The sequence below is a fragment of the Thermobia domestica genome, unplaced genomic scaffold (genome assembly GCF_964235325.1).
Source record: "Thermobia domestica unplaced genomic scaffold, izTheDome1.hap1.1 HAP1_SCAFFOLD_247, whole genome shotgun sequence".
In the NCBI taxonomy this organism is placed as follows: domain Eukaryota; kingdom Metazoa; phylum Arthropoda; class Insecta; order Zygentoma; family Lepismatidae; genus Thermobia; species Thermobia domestica.
The window spans coordinates 150,362-163,100 of record NW_027655966.1 but is presented as its reverse complement, the minus strand read 5'-3'; the positions used below and the strand labels follow the sequence as shown (position 1 = coordinate 163,100).

At 35.6% G+C, this 12,739-nt stretch overlaps 1 long non-coding RNA gene across 1 annotated transcript in view; it reads right to left on the bottom strand.

The window, feature by feature from the left end:
- The window catches only part of LOC145676623 (uncharacterized), a 273,732-nt gene that overhangs the window by 129,460 nt on the left and 131,533 nt on the right, over window positions 1-12,739 (bottom strand). The window contains exon 2 of the long non-coding RNA XR_014129418.1: window positions 12,059-12,070. This is a non-coding gene — a long non-coding RNA (uncharacterized LOC145676623). The remainder of the gene's footprint in view (window positions 1-12,058; window positions 12,071-12,739) is intronic.

Sequence of the window (12,739 nt, the reverse complement as noted above, 5' to 3'; positions counted from 1 at the left end):
AGGTACTAGGTAGAAAAATGAAATCGTAGTTTAGAAAAACATATCTCTGTATATACAAATATAAAGTTTCATATTAATAATGACATTCTTATTGTTTCTCAGGCCTCTGAAGTGATTATGTGTGCCCAAACAGATAATTTCACGAACATCCAGATCCTTACTGTTATAACATTTTTGTTCCACCAAGGAAAGTCACCGAAGTAAATTAATTAGGAAATCAGTGAAACACCACGGGACTCTCCTCCGTTATATATGGTGGTGAAGAAGTAAGTGGCTTATTATAAACGTAGCAATTTCTCATCAAATTATGCTTTACATCCAGGATGATTAAAAGCAATGACTCTTCCTGGAATCATGGATGCAATTTGTGACATTATTCTTGAAAATTGCAGCATTTCAGCCAATGGTGGATATAGCCCGGGGCCGGAGGGCCTAGGCCACCCCAGTTTTTGTGTGACAAAAATAATTTAAGCTATTATTTATATAGTTTTTAAAGTGTATAGTAAACTCACGATATATTTATTATAGTCTGAGGTCTGCACCCCGCTTTCTCAGTTTTTACCTTCTCAGCAAAACTTGTGTCAGAGATTCTGGGCATTTCTTTGGAACTCGTCGGTAGCATAATTCAGAATGGCTTGGGTATGCGCAAGTTCTCGGCATAATGGGTTCCCAAAATATATGTCAGGAGAATAAAAGGGTAACGGCATTAAGAGAAGTATTCTCCCAGTTTGACCGTAATGCTGATCAATTTCGCTGACGAATAGTAACCATAGATGAAATATGGTTGTACCACTATGATCCCGAATCGGAACAACAGTCAATGGAGTAATAGCACTCATTTCTCCATCGCCCCAAAAAGTTCAAGACACAGAAGTAGGTTGAGAAACTGTTTGGAACATTCTTCTGGTATAAGTATGGAGTGGTAGACTACCTCCTCAATGGTCAGATATTTAATCCAGAATCTATACATTACTTACAAAACTGAAAGAAAAATTCAAAGTTCAACGCTGCGGAAAATGAAAAGAAAGGAATACTGTTCCTTCAGGAGAATACACCTGTCCATCAAGCCCCTGCGAACATAACTGACATTGCATAATCTAGGATTTCAATGTCTAGATCATCATTCTTATTCCGCAGATTTAGCTCCGTCTAACTATTACGTGTACTTATTTCTCAAACTTAAATAACACTTGAAAGACGCCATTTTAGATCTGATAGGGGTAGTGCTACGAACAGTGCTGCGAGGAAATCTAGATTTTTTTAAACTTTTCTGCAAAAGCTGGAGCACTGTACAAGGTAGTATATTGACTCTCGGGGGAAGAGAAGAAGAAGTAAAACTTCACCAATCCACGTGCACTCCTTCCGGGTTGGGCTACGAATTTTTCAGCAGTTCCTAGTCAATATGGTAGACGTCACGTCAGTACTTTGAAACAAAATAAGTAAAGGAGCACTAGTATAAACCAATTACTAACTAAAGATCAGCACTCTGACAATACATTTTATTGGGAATCAATTTCTTCCATAACTTTATTATTATCATTTGCAGGAAGGGAAAACACAACTCTTTTTATCTCCTTCAAAAAATTAAGCCCTGGTAGTTGCAAACTAAGCTGTTATAAGCACATCCTCTGAATATTGGAAGCCGAGAATAATGTTTCAGAAAAAAGAAGTTTTAAATAAAACAAAATATGAAACTGAAAACTTCAAACCTGGATAAATACAAACAAGTTACGTAACTGATTTTACCTTTCTTTTGTTTCCAATCGAAGTTGATCCAATGAGAAGAAAACAAGTCGACCAAATCTACTATTGTTCGCTAGGCACAATTATTAAAAATCATAAGAAAGAAGTATAACTAAAATTTACCTCAAAAGGGGCTAAATTAGAAAACAGAAATATGCGTGCATACCCAGACGCTCAAAGAAGAAAGCTTGAGGATTAATCTGCCACATAGTAAATTCATGGAAAGTGGACTACAATTTGTCAATGAGATTGGTTATGATACTGATATAAAATACTACGTGAAGAATTTTTAAAGATTGTACGAGTCTGGAGGGGCAGTCTAAGTGGCAGTCAGGGGGGCAAAAGTAGCTACTATGGGGGCGCTCGCCCCCCTTGCCCCCTTCTGGCGTCGTCACTGTATTGTTATGTTTACTTTTTGAACTTAAGCACTTTCTGTACTTTTTGGTGGCATCTTTTACTTTCCCTTTCTGTATATATGTACCTGTAAGGCGCACACAAATGATAGAAAAAATTTATTCGAGCAAAGCACATCTCTTTACAATGAATTAAGTAGAAAGTTCATTAAATATGAGAGAAACTAGTTGCAAAAAAATATCAATAAATAGATCAAGATATTTAGAATATTTAATGTATAATAAATATACATTATACACGATTAATGTAAAATAATCATTGAAATTAACAATAAAGCATAATTTAAAAAAAGCATAATTAAACAAGAAATAAAGCATAATGTGGGTTGCTCTAACAATTAAGTTGTATGAAGACGAGAAGAAAACGAAAGCTGGTTCCTTAACGAATTTCGTTGATCTTCTTTGTGTCTACAAAAACGCATTCCTAGAAACCTACAAGCTAGGTGTCATCTCTGTGATTATATCAGTTTCTAGTGCTACATGTGAAAGATCATTCTCTTCTTTGAAAAGATTAAAGACTTGTATACGCAATTCAATGACTCATGATAGGTTGAAAAACTTAGTGTTACTTTATTTTGAGAAGAAAATTGCTAAATCGTTAGATCTTTAACAAGTTGTGGATATGTTTGCTGCTGCCCACACGAATAGAAAGATCCTCTTCAAGTAGAGGCATGAACCTATAAGTTATTTTCTTTACCTGTAAAAGTGTATTTGCTTCCACTTAAGTCAACCAGCTACACATATTTTAAACGCCATGATTAAATAACTATTTACTTATATTAGAAATCAATTGCATTAATGAATCCTAGTTGTTTGAGGTACTAAATTCTTATATTTTCACTGTTTTTCAAAGAGTAAAATCATGAACAATAAAGATGGAAACATTCACCTTAAATACACACACACACACACACACACACACACACATATATATATATATATATATATATATATATATATATATATTGGAGATGTCCCCCTCAAAATCCTCTTGGGCCCTTCATTGCCCCCCCCCCTGAAAAAAACTCTAGCTACGCTACTGGACACCATGCACCAGAGATGAATTCTCTACCACTGAGCCACCGCGGCCCTGCTTGGGCTTGGTCGTCCATATCCAATATCTCTTTTGGCGTTGCTTAAACAACTTCTAGTTTTCTTCTAAATCCAGACTCCATATTGGCGTAGATATTAATATTACAGTCGATTGGTAAAATCAATCTTCCACATTTAAAAATTAAAGTACACACAAGTAGAAAAATAAGCATTTATCATAAAAACACTAGCTGCAAGTCTTCAAAATAGATTTATGGTTTCTATAAAATCAATTGAAAATTGCTATTTTTAATTAGGCAGCTAGTGAAAAACAGCAGCTTTCGACTCCAGCCGAGTTTAAACTCAACCTAAACTCAGTTGACCAAAGTGAACTGACCCGACTAACCCGACCCGACAACCCGACCCGATAACCCGACCCGACAACCCGACCCGATAACCCGACCCGATAACCCGACCCGATAACCCGACCCGAATAACCCGACCCGACAACCCGACCCGAGCTGACCCGATTGACCCGACCCGACAACCCGACCCGAATAACCCGACCCGACAACCCGACCCGAGCTGACCCGATTGACCCGACCCGACAACCCGACCCGAATAACCCGACCCGACAACCCGACCCGAGCTGACCCGACTGACCCGACCCGACAACCCGACCCGAGTAGCCTGACCCGACAACCCGACCCGAACTGACCCGACTGACCCGACCCGATAACCCGACCCGAGTTGACCTGACCCGACCCGACCCGTTTGAGAGCACTAATTGTGAATAATAACCATATGCGATTGTATGTGTCTTGAGGCTAAGAGAAAATATTTTTTTACCCGTAACTTTATATTTTATAAGCAATCTGTTTTTAGCAAGTGCTTTTCAGTTATTGTAATAGCCAATATAAATAAACATTTAAAAACAGATAAATTTCTGTAATTTTAGAAGTATTAGGTCGATTTTAATAAACTAAGTATCAAAATAACAGTCAGAGAAAGAGAAAGAAAAATAAGGAGATAACTCTCACTATAAAATTAATGGGTTTGACGATATAAGCTGAAAAATTAATATGTATAATATATATTAATTTTTCAGCTTATACCGTCAAACTCATTAACTTTATAGTGAAAGTTATCTCTTGTTTTTTCTTTCTCTTTGTCTAACTGTTATTTTGATACCTAGTTCATTAAAATTGACATATTTATATATAATTTATTTGAAGGTGTACTGGCTGTCATATTAAAAATGTCTATTTCTGATTGTTCCCCTACTTAGATTCTTGTATACTTTTTGGATGTTCAACAAGAACATAAAATAAAACAATTTTTAATTGATTTCGTTTCTTTTGCAATTAATCCTTGGTTAAGCCCTATTTTCACTTGTTTTACTGGACTAACCTACCATAATTGGGTAGCATTTGCGGAAGTTCACTTGAACGTAACACTACATAAATCAAGAACTAAAACTAAATGTTGCAATAATGGAATGACAAAGGTCATTCTGAAAAATCCGTTTCAAACAACATGGCTTTAGACGCGTTTCAGGCCTTGTTCTACTAACTGTGTGAGCAGTACTAAGGATGATTTTTGTGTACTGTTACGATTCTAAGTTTTACGATAGATGACCTCCGAATTATCTCCCAAAACTATTGCAGTTGCATACAGAAATTATCAAGTACATTGTTGTCTGAGATATTCTGCTCTCAAATATAGTGGGTCTCATATCTCTAGCCCGTAGTTCAGGAATTTAAAAGATTGTCTATGCCAAACTTTCATGACGCAAACCTGTCTCTGCACTCTCACCGTTTTCGAGTTATTCTCTGTCAAATACAGAAACACCCAAGTCTCCAGAATCTTGCTCTACAATATCTTTCTATGTTAAAATTTGTCCCTCAAAATACATGTTTTGTGCTCCACAGATTTCGGGTTACCCTCTGTCATATAAAGAGAGATACATTATTCGAAACAATACTTTTGAAACTGAAAATTTGTTCTATGCCAAAGATTTCTGATACCATGTGTTGCAAATGTATACCGCTATACTGTTTATGGTTTCCACTAATACCACAATAAAATTTAGGGCGAAGTTTCTTTTTAGGCTTCTAATTTAGAAATTGAATTAATATTAGTAATACGTCCAGGTTCTGTTACTTTTATACCTGTTAGAGGAAAGCTTCATTTTTCCTACAGTCTCACTTTATACATATTGATACTTAGATATTATATTTAATGATTTTCAATTAACTAATGGTGAAGCGGGTCTAGTTGTCTGGAGCCTCCATTTTATGTTAGCCCTCTGTGATCATTTAACCGTGTTCAGCGAGGTAACTTTGCAGAAGTACAATGTTCTTATAGATTATTCGTTGTATTGTTATATTGTAGGGAATGACACAAGACACTGTATTCTTTAAATCAAACTTTCGGACCCTCCAGAGCCTGCAGCAAGGGGGGAAAACTAATCATCAGAAATCACTGTATGTGTTTCTCACCGTTTCTGAAAATTTCGCACCTAAACAAGGAAAGAATAATTCGTATAATATTAATTTTTCAATTGTATTTTATTTTATTTATTTTTAGAAAATGCCAAATCTAAGACGTTTTCATATTGGACACATGAAATTTCCAAATTAAACTCAATAGAAAACAAACCAATACATTTTCAGCGTTTCCGAAAATTCTGTTCTAAGTGGAAAATGAATGATAGTTTCTACCTATTAACCCTCATACACAACGCTAAATTTTAGGACGTATGTGATTGAACGTATGTTTCCGGAAATCCCATCCCACCTTATAGAGCGGGTATAGAGATGATTTCTATAATATTAAAATTTACCACTATTTGTTCAGAATATGTCATGAAAAGTGAAGTTCGCTTAAATATGAAATGAGAAAATCAGTATATAAACTCTGAAATAAAAGAATGGAATACGTAATTCAGAGCTTTCGAAATTATCCTTTTAAGCTGAAGAAAGGAGAAATTAATTAATTTATTTCTCACTATTCAAAACTATTCAAATCGACGCTACCTGCCTCATCATTATGGATTGTTCGGCGACTGAACTGCTCGAGGAGAATTACTAAACATACTTAGAACTATTTTAGTGCATGATTTTGTCATGTCACTTTCACTAAAATGTGTATCCTAAGGAAGAGGGGTTTGGGGCCCAAAATATATTCTACAAATACAGTGGCCCTATCTTAAGAAATCTCTTATGTTATGAAGACGAAACTTGATATAAAAATCAAGCAGACAGGCAGCCTAACGTTCTCGGAAATTCCAGTTCTGTCTTATCTCATGAAAAATTACTGAGGCGTATCGAACATGGCACTTGGCTGAAGCTGGGTTTTAATCATGTCAGTTTCATTAACTTCCGTATCTTAAGAGGAAGGAGGAGTTAATATATCCAAGCTATGGAGATTGTAATAACTAATATGATGTCACAAGTGCCCGAGTGCACCGATCCCACTACACATTTCGAATTACCAAAGCCGGAGAAAACCCACACCTGCGAAACCATATAGAGTTACAGGTTTTCCGCATGCAGAGGTATAGTAATTATTAAAAGGGGTAGTTAGATGAGGACACATGGAAGACACTTCGTTAAATATAACAAATTAATTTATTTTCAATCAAACAGAAAATAACTACCTTTTTCTTCTACTTTTGGAATCGCCAAATAACAAATTAAAAATAAACTGCGACTACGATAACGTCTTCTGTAATTCATGTAACAATAATAGGTAGTGTTACTATTGATTAAGTCTCTGGGTAAATTTTATATCAAAAACTTAATACGAAATCTATTTCTCTTCTCCTTCCACTTTCATTTTTATATCAAGAGAGGACAAAAATGTAATTTAATGATTGCCTACATTTACATATACAGTAGAGCGTCGATTATCCGAAGTAATTGGGGGACATGGGTGTTCGGAAAACTGGTTTGTTCGGATAATTGAACTGTAGTAGAATCAAGCATAGCTATAAAATTTGCTATGCTCGTCTTTTGTTTTTATTATATCCGTAATTGTCGACTTCCCCATCTTGTACTCATTGGATAAAGTGGTTGCAGATTCACTTTCTTCTAACCTTTTAATAATCTCGTACTTGTCCCTCATAGAAAGGACAACACGTTTACGTTTAAGCATTTTGTATCGTCAAGTTCACTTTTTCACGCAGCAGCACACAAGTGGTCGTAACAGAGAACAGAAGGTTACTGTTTGCACCGTGAGAAGCTCTTCTTGGGGGCACGCAATCCTTCAAACTGCGCGGAGCGGCACGCCTCAACTCTAAGCTGGCGCAGCTGTTGCTGTGAACAGCTTTGATACTGCCGCTACTTCTACAGCCAGTGCCAAACCGACAGAAGTGTGCTGATTGTTGAAACACAGCGACTGGCGGCTTGGCCGGTCAGCAGCGCCTTATGAAGGCCCCATTAGAAGCAATGTTCCGCCAGCGGTGGCTCAGTGCGGCGACTAATGTGGGAAACTTGGTTGGGGAGTGAGGGGGATGATGGACGGTAGGGTGGGAGAGTAACAGGTGCGAGCGAGTACACAGTTCTGTTAAGCGGTCGTTCGGTTGACCGACGTTCGGATAATCGACGCTCTACTGTATCTAAATTTATTTCCTACAAATGCAAGGTATTTACTTATAAAAAAGAAAAAAGCAAAAAACAGCTGAATGATAAGAGTGTCAGGAAGTTTTCCTCGCCAGAGCGAGTAACCAACATGTCATGCAGGCCGAATACCTGTCTAACTACTTTCATCCCCTCCAACTCTTACACACACAGCCCACCAGAACGAGTTAAATGCAGATCTTATTCATTGATTTTATTAACTAAATAAAGACTAATACTGAAGTATATTTTTATGTAAACAAATTTAATTTGTAAAAGTTGAAATATACTCACGTACACCGAAGTGTTTAGCAGCACTGATACTCTCAGCATCTTTACCTGTCTTTTTTCTTTCTTGCTCGAACTTGCTCGAACTTGAACTAAAATTTGCACGAACCCTGGTCAAGGCACTTCAGTGTTGCCACATGTATAAAATAAAATCCCCCATAAATCACATGCATACAAAACAAAGTTTTTTGTAACAAACCTTATAAGATGAATCTAGGTATATAAAATTTATCCTTAACGAAGTAGCTATGTATACAAGCCCCAACGTTTTTGAATATTCTGGTTGCAAAACGAGTGACAGGGCCTTTACTAAAATTTTTATTATAACTTGTTATTTTGTACCCATAATATGACCAAAGTGACATGTTTTAAACGTGTGAAATGAATTTTGAAACATAATTACCACGTTGTACATTTTTATTTTATCAACTCAGTATAAAAACTCTCCTAAAACCGTAAGGGAATTTACATCTCTCGCGAAGAAGAAATACTGCATTATAAGAAATACATTTTCAACATTGGTCGAGCTAGGCGGTTTAATTTCACGTTTGTTCGAATAAATAGCGTAACGGGAGAATAATGATCAAATACAATATTCAAATATTGCCTATTCTACCTGGAAAAAGAACTTGCTTGCAGACAATAATAGTAAATAAAAACAGCCATATTGTTACAAATTTACATTTATTTGCAGCAAGACTTGTGCTTTGCATTGATGTATAATGCAATAACATATTTTACCAGTTTTGTCCTTAGTGTACCCACAGTTCTTACCAAATAGTTATTTTGTGTTTAAATGATACTTAATTTAGTGTTTGTTACAACGTCTGAAATGTTTATACCGGTAGTTTATAACTTAGTTCTATTAAAAAACCCCGCCTTCCTCAGAAGTTTTTCACGCCCTCGGGTTGGTAACCACGTCTCTAGGGACTAGCTAGAAACTTGAAATTCAGACCGTATGTATGATTTGTGACGTAGGATAATAGTAAGAAAAGACTTTTGGAAATTCACGATTCGAGGGATGAAATTGGGTGGGAGTAATTTTAATAAGATGGCATTATCTCCAAAACGTTTACGAGCTCCTTCATGTCTAAGCGCTTACCGTACAAATCTTTGTCGTGGGAAACCCGTGTTTGATTCCTGAAGGGAGTTAATGTGATTCGGATTTCACGTTTATCAGTAGGTCTCACCTCATATACCCTCGTCGCTGAAAGGGGTGTTAAAATAAAAAGAAAATCAATCAAATCAGTCCGAAACATATACGGTGAGGGACTTGAACTTTTTTATTTGGATTTTTCATTTGAACTTATCTAACACGTGTTTCAACGTTCTTTTTATATTTTAGTATTAAGGGGAATTAAACAGATGGAAAGGAAACGGGAATCTCTAAAGGTTAGAAACATGAAAATTGGTTTTCGGAGTTATTTAAAACAAATCTTTCGTAAAGACAGTAAAGAGGACACGAAATATTTCTAAATCTATATTGAAACCACAAGTTGTAGTATATACCTACCACTTTCGATTTTAATAGAGAGACTAAAGTGGAGGTCGAATATATTACAGAAACGCTCAATCGAATAAAAACACGTGTCGCGGTATCTCTTACGGCTTGTCATGTCTTGTTTAAATAAACTTTGCTACTAACCTCTTTCTGAAAAGCACGATAGTCTTTCCTACAGTTGGAATTAAATCAAACAAATATGGCTTTTCTTTCGTTGATTAAGACGTTTATTTACAGCCAAAGCATTATCATTTCCTATTGCGTTGCAATCATATGATTTTTCATAGCAGGGTGGATGGCCAAGATTTTTTCAAGAAGACTGTACAACGATGAACATTAAGAGCAGAAGGAGTTGATTTTTGATCCTTTCGTTGCATTGTATTATTAAAAAAGATATATTACATATTTTTAGAACTCTCATTTAAAAAAAAAACTCTTCTTGCTATCTGTAATAGGTTTTGCTCTATATAGATTAAATTGAAACCGGGAGTCGTAATGGATTACTGTCATTTCCGATTTTAGTAGAGAGAAAAGTACAGACGAAATATTTTCCTGAGATGTTCGATCGATTGTCAAAAACAGCTTCTCGCTATCTATTACCGTTTTCGCTATACAATGATCAAAAATGAAACCAAAAACGGTTGAGTTTGACGTCTATCACTTTCAGTTTCATCAAAGTGTTAAGGATAGAAATTATAGAAACTTTCTATTTCACAAGTTGGGAACTGGAGGTGTGGGTCCTCGTTTATTTGTCAGAGGGATATCTTGGAAATTGTAAGCACGCAAAACTCATGGGTCGCAGCTCAGAACTATGGCAAAAAAATCAATTTCTAAAATGGGGGTCGCAAGCCTCCAGTCCCTAAAACTTAATTTTGTTAGGACACGAAAATAGAGATGCCCTTCCAGTTGGCCTAGTATCCAGCACACACGTCTTTCCCATTCAAATTTTGGGCCCCGGATTTGATTTCCGGTGGAAGTTCCCTACAAAATTTCAACAATTACTGTGTTCAGGTTCCATCTAAAACTTTGAGTCCACGTCTCATATAAACTTGCTGCTGAAAAGAAATCCTAAATTTAAATAGTGAAATAACTCGATAAAGATTTGAGCACAAATGTCAGGGGTTTCTACAGAAAACTAGCACAAAGCTTTGGCATAGAATAAAGGTATCAGTGTCCAATTGGAGGAGGACGGAGAAAATGGGGAAATGGATATAAGACCATAAAACTCACCATTGGAATTTCAGTCAGTGATGATTATAAAGGTGGCCCTGGGTCCCGCAGCTTCGAAATTCCCTTCACGGCATTTCTCTGAGCGTGGTCAATGTGGGTTACCAGAATTTTTGCAGTACTATATTAATCCATCGTTTATTCAATTTCCTCGGGTAAAATTTGAAATGAACAATGCCTCCTATGGTACGCAATCTTAATTACCAGTATTCAACCAGTAATGCTTTTCACTACTAATGCAATGGAGTTCCTTCACGAGGAAATCTGTAAACAACACTGTCAGTAGTTACGTCCTGGCCTAATATACATTTACAGGTACAACTTTATTTTGTTATTTTTTCAACAGTTAAACAATTTAATACTGTGTTATAATTAAGAGTACTTTTCGTATTTCCATCGTAAATAAGAATATATATCTAACTCTTTAAACACCTCACTTTAAACACCAGGAACAACTTCAGAACTTACAACAAGTAAAACAATGGGTTTGATATCTCAAAGAGGAGAAAAACCAAACGCAGAAACAGGATAGCATTGTCTTATCGCAGTCAGTGGTAACAACATAATTTCGGTCGTCACTTACACTGCTCGCCCTGAAACAGTTATAAAGTTCCAATATACGTAGTTTCACAGTAGTGCTATAGACGGAATGTGCACGAACACGCGAATGAATGTTTCTTACCAGTATCAATCATTGTTGCACGCACTGTTTTCTAATCATCCTTTCTTCTCTCAATTTTTTACCTTGACAAGCAGAAGTATTAGGCTTTGTGAGTTCACAATCATACGCAGCTTGTGTACATAGTACGCTTTTGGGTCTTGGAACGGCTGTGAGCGAGAAAAAACAGGGTGATGATCGCACTACCGCATACGGTAGAGAGAAGCACCCGGTTGCCACAGTAAATGTTAGTTACAAATATAGAGACTACGTAATGCAGTGAGTAGTATATATCTATATCTATATCTACCTATCTATCTATCTATCTATCTATCTATCTATCTATCTATATATATATATATATATATATATATATATATATATATATATATATATATATATATATATATATATATATGCGTGTGTGTGTGTGTGTATGAGATGAAATCATTGAGTGAACTTGAAATGTAAACTGAATAAATAATTCGTTTCTTATTATTAGTCAGCTTAATATTTTTAAAACTTAAATATTACTTACATACTGATATGCAATAAAATAACATTGTATACTTACCATGCTGCCTCGCTTGGGAAGTATAAATTTAAACTCATATAAATATTTTTGTCGATTGAAAATATATACTATTGGCAATATTGAAAATATACTATATATAATATAGTATACTATATATAATGAGCAATGTTTCTAATTGTAGGATGCTAAAACACCTTCTTAAATATTTTAAACGTTTTGTCGTTTCCCAGAAATATTTTACATGCACATAAAACACAGGACACAGTGTTTATTTACTGGTGCATTATGTCCCTTCATACATTTCTACATCATCAAGTACTCATTTTTACATACAATAACTAAAAAAAAAAACAATTGTATACAAAAGAGCTTGTTCTCGTAAATGTTTTTACGTTACTTTAAAATAAATGATTACACTCCCCAACATGTTTTTTACCTCCGAGAGAATAATAATCATTTTGGTCCTTAGGAAACGAAAATAACAATTTTTACATATCATATCAGAGCTTTGAGATATTGCGTGATACATATTTCGCTCATACACGTAATTCAAGTATTGAAATGAAGAGCGTAAAGTAAGAGCAGTTAACCGTCAAGAATCGAAGAGTGGAAATTTAAAAGACTTTGCCGTAGGGACATACTGCCTCTCAAAGCCATCTTATCACTTTTTTTCAAATAGTTAACAATTATAAGCAGTGTTTTCAACACGTTAAAAATCAT